The sequence below is a fragment of the Eublepharis macularius genome, chromosome 7 (genome assembly GCF_028583425.1).
Source record: "Eublepharis macularius isolate TG4126 chromosome 7, MPM_Emac_v1.0, whole genome shotgun sequence".
NCBI classification, from domain to species: domain Eukaryota; kingdom Metazoa; phylum Chordata; class Lepidosauria; order Squamata; family Eublepharidae; genus Eublepharis; species Eublepharis macularius.
Window position 1 is genome coordinate 38045394 of NC_072796.1, and position 8225 is coordinate 38053618.

Genomic DNA, 8225 nt, shown 5'->3' on the forward strand with positions numbered 1-8225 from the left:
AGGGCCGGATCTAGGGTTGCCAGCACCCAAGGCAACCCAAGTCCAGCCCCGCACGCGCGTACGCACAGCATGCAGGTGCTCCCAGCACTGCGTGATGACATCACTTCCGTGACATCATCACACAGGGGCGGAGCATGCCGCCAGCGGAGCAGTGACACTCGCCTGCCTGTGACACTCGCCTGCCCCACTGAGGGGGTGGGTGGCTTGCTGCGTGCTCCCTGTCCTGCGGGGCAGGCGAATGGTGTGGGCGGCTGCTCAGCCCTCCGTGCCACTCACCTGCCCCACTGAGGGGGCGGCCGGCTTGCCGCGCGATCCCTGTCCTGCGGGGCAGATGAATGGTGCTGCCGCTGGTGCGCTCCCCGTGGCTGGCAGCTGTGCCCAGTGCCCCCTCTTTGGCGATGCCAGGGGCAGACTACCCCCCTGCTCCCCCATCAATCCAGCCCTGGATTTAACTGATAATGAATCTGCAGATCCATTTTAGCAATACATAGTTTGTTCTGTTGATTTTGATGGACTTAGAAAGGTATAACACTGCATAGGAGTGCGCTGTTGAACTCTTCCAAAATAGATGGCTGAAAAGGGAGACGGGCAGCTAAGAGAGGACTCCGATGTGAACACTTGGCTCAACTTGTTCCTGGCTGCCAGTGGCCTACCAGAGCAGCAACTCAGCAGGAAATTTCCTGGTAAATTAGGGCTATTCTGCCCTAGGCATGACATTTTTGCCCCCCTCCTATCAACATGTGTGAGGATTCAAGGTTGCTCAAGGCTGCACTAACTTGGGCAGTGCAGTATGAAGGAATCCCTAGATGGCAAATTTTCAAGCAAGCATAAAGTGGGAGAATGGCTAACATTACCGTTGGAGAGCAGATGTAAAACGTCCAGGTTTCTAATGAGTTAATGGACTACTCCCTTTGCCCTTGAGAAAGCTTGCACAGGTGTGTGTGTGTGTGTGTGAAACAAACCTCAAGCTAGCAGTTTGTCGGGCTATTTTGTTATCTTCCTTTACCCATGCACGTTGAGGGGCTGGAAGATCATATTTTGTGCAATAACACTCTGCTTTGAGAGTCCAGCAGTCTGCTAATAAACAGAACAACAACAACGAGGTATCATACTGGAAATGTTTATTGAAAAGTTTATGGAAATGTTCATTGAAGCTCGTTGATACTCCTTTGAATACTTATTCAATTTTGTAGGAACTAGAGAAACTGTTCTCCCATCATTCACCGGACTGTGTGAAAAGTTACATGTAAAACTGTGTGTATGGAATTAAGGCAATACTGTCCATATTGTATTTAGCTACATATTGATACATTGCAGGGCTTTTTTTCAGCAGGAACGCAGTGGAACGGAGTTCCGGAACCTCTTGAAAATGGTCACATGGCTGGTGGCCCTGCCCCCTGATCTCCAGACAGAGGGGAGTTTAGATTGTCTTCCGTGCCGGTGGGCAGCTCAGAGGGCAATCTAAACTCCCCTCTGTCTGGAGATCAGGGGGCGGGGCCACCAGCCATGTGACCATTTTCTCCGAGGACAACCCACTGAGTTCCCCCACCTCTTTTCCCAGAAAAAAAGCCCTGATACATTGTATTGATTGTTATTTGCATTGTGATTTTGTAGAGCATTGTTCACATTGACTACACTGGGATGATTTTTGTATGAGAGAGAGTTTTGGTTCTTTGTACAAATTTTAGTTGCTCTCCCTTTAAGAAGCCTCTTTATCTAGCAGAAAAATTGAACAAAACCTGATTATTTTCAGGGTCTGTGACTGAAGTATCAAACTGATAATCTGGCAACACCAGCCATGAAATTCTTCTCATCACTTCCATATTGCAGTTAAAATTGCAATAATCAATCCAGCTATGGAAATAATTGTAATTTTCACACGGCCAGTGCCTATGTGTGCCGTCTGGGTACTAGGAAATTGTGATACTCTTGTGTTGTGTTTGCATACTCTAGATATCTTCAACAAATAGGCATAGTATCTTAATGCTTACATATATCAAAAATACAGTGGTCTTTCAAGTTTTGGGTCACACATTACATACACAGAAAAACACCATTCTTTAATTCTTCTTCTCTGGATGTTTTTCAGTCTCCAGACCATTAGAAAACCTGGGAGAGACTAAACTGAAATTTCATAAGGTTGTCTGAGGGCCAAGTTATGGTACAAAGTCCATGTAATAGAAATGTGACTGCCTCAGGGACTTTGAATCAGTTGTGCACCTGGAGTTCCATGCTGGGAATTCTCTTCCAAGGTTCACAGTGATCCACTTTAAATCAGGGAGATGAGACTTAAACCTCCCACATCCATGCCATTTTCCTGACCTAAAATGGCCCTGGGGAGCTGCTATTTGCTCCCTCAGGAAACTTAACTGTGGCCAAACCTGTAAGTTTCGCCAGTGAGCTAATAGTGATTCTTCATTGTCATTTCAGTTCAGGAAAATGGTGTGTGTAGTGTGTGGGGGTTCCTTTTCCCCACGCGCTGAGGTTCTGAACCAAATTGGGCCCATGATTGCCAATAAAGTTAGGTCCTGAGGGGAATTCTCAGAACACATCTGATGAAAGTCCATGTGGAGGACATATGGAAAGTGAGAACTACAGTCTGAGAATGCTTCCATCACAAACACTGCATTCTGCAATAGAAGTACTTCCTTAAGTGAAGAGCTGCCGTGTAATATCCTCATTTGAGCAACAAATTTTCAAATTTTGTACAAATTTTCATTTAGATAAAAACTGATGATCTATAAAGGCCTTCACAACCCAGAAGCAACAGCATCTTCAGAGCAAATATGGATGTTGCTTTGATACATCACTGAGTTGTCCCTCAGGAATGACTCAGTCTGTTGCTGGAATGGTTCTGCCATTTTTTGTATTGCTCGAATTGGCAGCAAATATAGGTTTTGAAACATTAAGCAGGCCAAACTGGTAGCAATAGCTCCAGAAAAAGTTTATGTGGAATTTTTAAAAAAAATGCATATTCATCAAAAGAGAGATACATAAAAGTACTTAGAAACACAAATACAGAAATCTCATCCAGTTAAAACAGTGCATATCAACTAAGATTTAAGTGTTCTCATCAAAGCTTTCCATTCTGTTAAACACTAAATGCTTCATTTCCCCCCATTTCTGTTTATGTCAAGATTTTTTGCAGCACTGTTAAGTCTATGTGGAATTTGATGCAGAATCTAATTTCTTAAGAACCACCATTTTTACTTAATGCAAATGTATATGAAATTTATATGAAAACATACCAGCAACTGTGGTGAAAAGCTTTAGGAAGTGTTCTTCCAGTGTGAGGGCAAAGCCCCTGTAAGTTACTGAATAACTAAGATATCTTTATCCAAACCTCATAGATCTGGAATCAGGTGGGACTTATGTATTAAGCACCTTCCTATGTGGTACAATAACAATACTGTAATTTATAAACACTCACGAGCAAATACTGCAACTTTTGAAGTACTTTATCCTCACAAAATCCTCAAAGGTAGGTCATTATTATTTCTGTTTCCAGGTGGGACGCGGGCTGAGGCTGAAAGGAAATTATTTTCCTAAGGCCACATGACAAGTTCAAGGTAGAAGTGGGACTTGAATACAGATGACCCTCGTAGTTCTGTTCCAGGGAAGCATCAGCTCTGACACTTATTCTAAAAACAGTGCAGTACCCGTAAGCCTTCCGCTTCATAAGCGTTTCCATTGTGTAGAAAAGATTAATCACAGAATTGCTCCTGCTTGTGTGATTCTTTAAAAAGCATCAGAATCTTCAAGCGGAGATTACTAGTAGCAAGCCATCAAGAACCATTCTGTACACTAATGCTAAATGAAACTCGGTAGAGGGATTGCTTGTTGCATTCTCAGGAGTAGAAAACATGTCAGGAGCTTCCAGCTAACACCGGTCTTCAGTTTTCATTAAAATGTCTGTATTCTAGTTAGACGGTGTAATTTTCATCTTACTTTACATTTCTTTGGTTGATCCCACCAGTGCAAAAGATGGGAGGCCTTATAGAGCAACTTAAGATCATTGACTTAGAGTGTAATTTTATTTAGGATGGCACTGTTTGTCAAGTCACTATTCTATCAGATAGCTTCTCGTCATCTGTATGGGAAGATAACACTGTTCAGTTTTACACATTTTTTAAAGGACTGTATGCATTAATATATGTTTTGAATGTTCTAGATGCTAAATGTTAAGTTAAATCTTGTATGCTTGCTTTATTGCTTTGATTTTTCCTCAGTAAATAATAAGGATAATAATAATATAATAACAGTCAATTTATATACCACCCTTCAGAATAACTTAATGCCCACTCAGAGGGGTTAACAAAACACCCTGTGAGGTGGTGGGGCTGAGAGAGCTCCTAGAAGCTGTGACTGACCCAAGGTCACCCAGCTGTCTTCAAGTGGAGTAGTGAGGAATCAAACCTGGTTCTCCAGATTAGAGACCGTGCTCTTAACCACCACACCAAACTGGCAAACTGCAAGACAAATATTTCATTATTATTCTGTAGCCAGCCCTGAAGTTTGGTATGTCACTAACAACATGTGCATTATCTTTATTTCTGTGAATTAATCATATTAAATATCCATTTCTAAGTGCTTCAGAGTTGCAATAGTATTTACTCCAAATGCATATTAATAACAAGAAGACATAATTATTCAGGGGAGAAATTACTGATTTGGTTTATGCAGTGTAAAATTGCTGAAGAAGTTGTTAGTGTTATGAATGTGTGAGTTACATGTTTTTAAAAATCTGTGTGCAAATTTCAGGTGTTTGTTTTTTAAAAAGTATTTGTAGTAGCAGTTTTCCAAGATAAGACAAACATTAAACAGAAAAACTGAATAATTAAAGCAGAGTTACGTCTTACACAGAAAGTTATGCATCTAAACCAATAATACTATTACATTAAAGCATTTCTAAGTAAGGCTGCATCCACACAGTGGTTTTGCTTAGAGATAGGCATGAACAGAAATACGAACCAAAGTTTGTCACTAACCGTGGTTCTCAAATTGGTGGTTCATCAGCACCCATTTCTGATGAACCACGATGAACTTTAGGCCGGTTCATTTTTCAGTTAGTCACTGCAGACAGCCTGACACTATCAATCAATTTCCTAGGCAACTGGAAACTGGCTTTCTGCAGTAGAGGTGTTCACCCAGCTGCTTTTCAGCTGATAGGAGGTGTTTGAAAGCAGCAACACTTTTCTTGCCTGCTGTTTTTTTCTCCTGAAAGGACAGACATCCCCCTCCCATCAGCTGAGGTCCTTTTTGCAATGGAACTTATTTGTTCTTCTTCCCATGTTTGCAGGAGTTTGCTTATTCCCTGCTGGCTTTAAAAACCAGGAAAGGGTTAAATGGCTGGTCTTTCCCTTCCTCCTTTGGGGTATGCACACACTGTCTTTTTTTGCAAAGGCAAGAAAGGGTTGTAACATTGTAACATTACAATGTTACTGCACATTCCTCCTGGCTTTAAAAGCTGGGAAAGGATTAAATGGCTCCTTTTCCCTCCCTCCCAGGCATGCTTCAGGCTTTGAAAAAAAGGGGAAAAACCCAAGCATTTTGCACAGTCCTTTGGAAACAAAGTCACAGGGAAGCTCTTGCTTCATCCCCTCCCAAGATTTTCTATTCCTTGGCTCAATCATCAACCAAAAAGGAGACTGCAATGAAGAAATCAGAAGACTGATACTTGGAAGAGCAGCTGTGAGGGAGCTAGAGTAGATCCTTCAAAATAAAGAAGTCTCTCTGGGAACCAAGATTATCCAAACTATGGTATTCCTCATTACTATGTATGGATGTGAAAGTTGAACAGTGAAGAAAGCTGAGAGGAAGAAAATTGATTCATTTAAAATATGGTGCTGGAAGAGAATTTTATTGATACCATGGACAGCCAAAAAGACAACAAGTGGGTACTAGATCAAATCAAGCCTGAATTATCCCTAGAAGATAAAATGACAAAATTGAGGCTATCAAACTTTGGTCTCATCATGAGAAGACAAGATTCTCTGGAAAGTCAATAATGCTAGGAAAAGTGAAAGGCAGTAGGAAAAGAGGAAGATCTAAAACAGGATGGCTTGACTCAATAAAAGAAGTCACGTCCTCCAGTTTGCAGAATCTGAGCAAGTCAGTTAATGAGAGGACGTTTTGGAGGTCTTTCATTCACAAGGTCACCATAAATTAGGGGTGACTTGATGGCACATAATACACACAACACAATCTTGCCTTCATAAACAAGATACGAACAATGGCCAGGATCTTGACATCTAAAAATAAGTTGAAAATAGCAACTAAAATAAATGCTAACCACACAGAGTGTATGGTATTTCATTCCAGCCCTCGCCCCTGGGGTTAGCATTTTTGACATGGTATTTGCCAATAAATGCCATGCGTTGTGGATGCTGAAGTAATTATGTTGTTAAAATTATCCTTAAATCTAATCTGACCATTTTCGTGTTATAAATTAACTAGAGCTTTTTTTAAAAAAAATAATTTGTATAGGATTTAGATTAATTTTGTGGTTTCTTGTCACAGATTATTTGCTTTCTAATGAATTCAATCAGACGGAGGTATTTGCCTTTAATATTTACTGACGCTTCCTCCCCTTACAAACACATATACACTTGATCATCTAGCAAGCATTTTGAAGTGAAAATGTAATATCAGGTAACATTTAGGGAGAGTGCTTAGATGTATGCAGTTAACAAGCAACCTGTGGTGTAAATTCAGAACCAGGCACATCTTTAGTTGATGTTCATATTTGCTTTGTCATTCCCACCCCCACCATTTTAATGCTAATGGTTGTAGTACTTGATGTATAATATATTGTCCCAGTCCCCATCACACACTCCTATCATATGCCGTGCTTGAATTGTTCGCTGTGAAGGAGTCCTATTAGCTCTGCTAGAAGCTGCATTACAGTGTAAACAGTTCAAGAAATACAGCTATCCATCGCTGTCAACTCAGAATTGATTTTCAGCTTTAATATTCCAGTAGATGGTGAAAACAACAACAACAATCTATAAAATAATACATTCCAGACCGATAGTCCTCCCCTATAGTGGCACTAATGGGAGATTAGATGCTAGGAGTATTTGACCTTATGGTCATTCTGCACAGGTTTAAAAATGACAGGATTGAGCACAATAACAGTGGCAAAGATGGATTGAACTGCTAAAACAACAGGTAAAATTGCAAAACATCTCCTAAATGTTTTACATGGAATTTGGAATCCTTCTGACTATATTGAGATAGAATGCCATATTTACAACATTTATGCATAGAAAGACAGCATACACATTTTCTACATGAATAAAGAATGCTGCGAAGAACATATTAACAACTGCAGACTCTTTTCTTCACTCGTGGACTTTTCTGATTTTGATTACCTGGCTGGATGTTTGGAGTTTTCTTTCTTGAACTGTATTGACTGTAGAGGGTTATATAGTGATGGATTAGGATTTGGGAGAACCAGGTTAAAATCCATGAAGTTTGCTGGGTAAGCTTGGGTTAGTCATTCTCTCTCAACCTAATCTTACCTCACAGGGTTGTTGTGAGGATAAAATGAAGGAGAGAAGAACTGTGGCTCCATCCACATGGTGAAGATCCTGTGTCTCCCTGTCATCACTACTGAGGGGGGGCATGGCTCAGTGTTAGGGCATCTGCTTGGCAGATCTTGGTCCCGGGTTCAATAGCTAGCATCTCTGCTTAAAAAGATCAGGTAGTAAGTGATGTGAAAGACCTCAGCCTTTGACCCTGGTGAGCCACTGCCAATCTGAGTAGATAATACAGAACCTTGATGGACAAATGATCTGAATCAGTACAAATCAGCTTTGTGTGTATTCATGAGTCCACATGGGATTTTTTGCACACTTTCCCTTATCTACCACCATTTCTCTAGTATTCTCCCACTGCACCACTGGAGGGCTTTTTAATTGGAAATTGCTGTAGTGCAATCATTTTATAATAATTTCTTGCATGATCTACCACTTCTTAATTCCCAGGTTTCATTTTTTAAAAGCATCTAGCTGATTATGTTGTGAAATCACACCTTTTCTCTTATATCACAACAATGAAAAGGGCCAGAGAATTAATGGGAAAATGTATTGGATGTCAGAGGAACTTATAGAGCATGGCAAATTGGCAATAGACTGTTATAATGTTATTGCATTTTAGTGATGTAGCACTATACTACATTATAGTGATGTTACTGGGTTTTTTAAAGGCCTGAATTTTTTTTA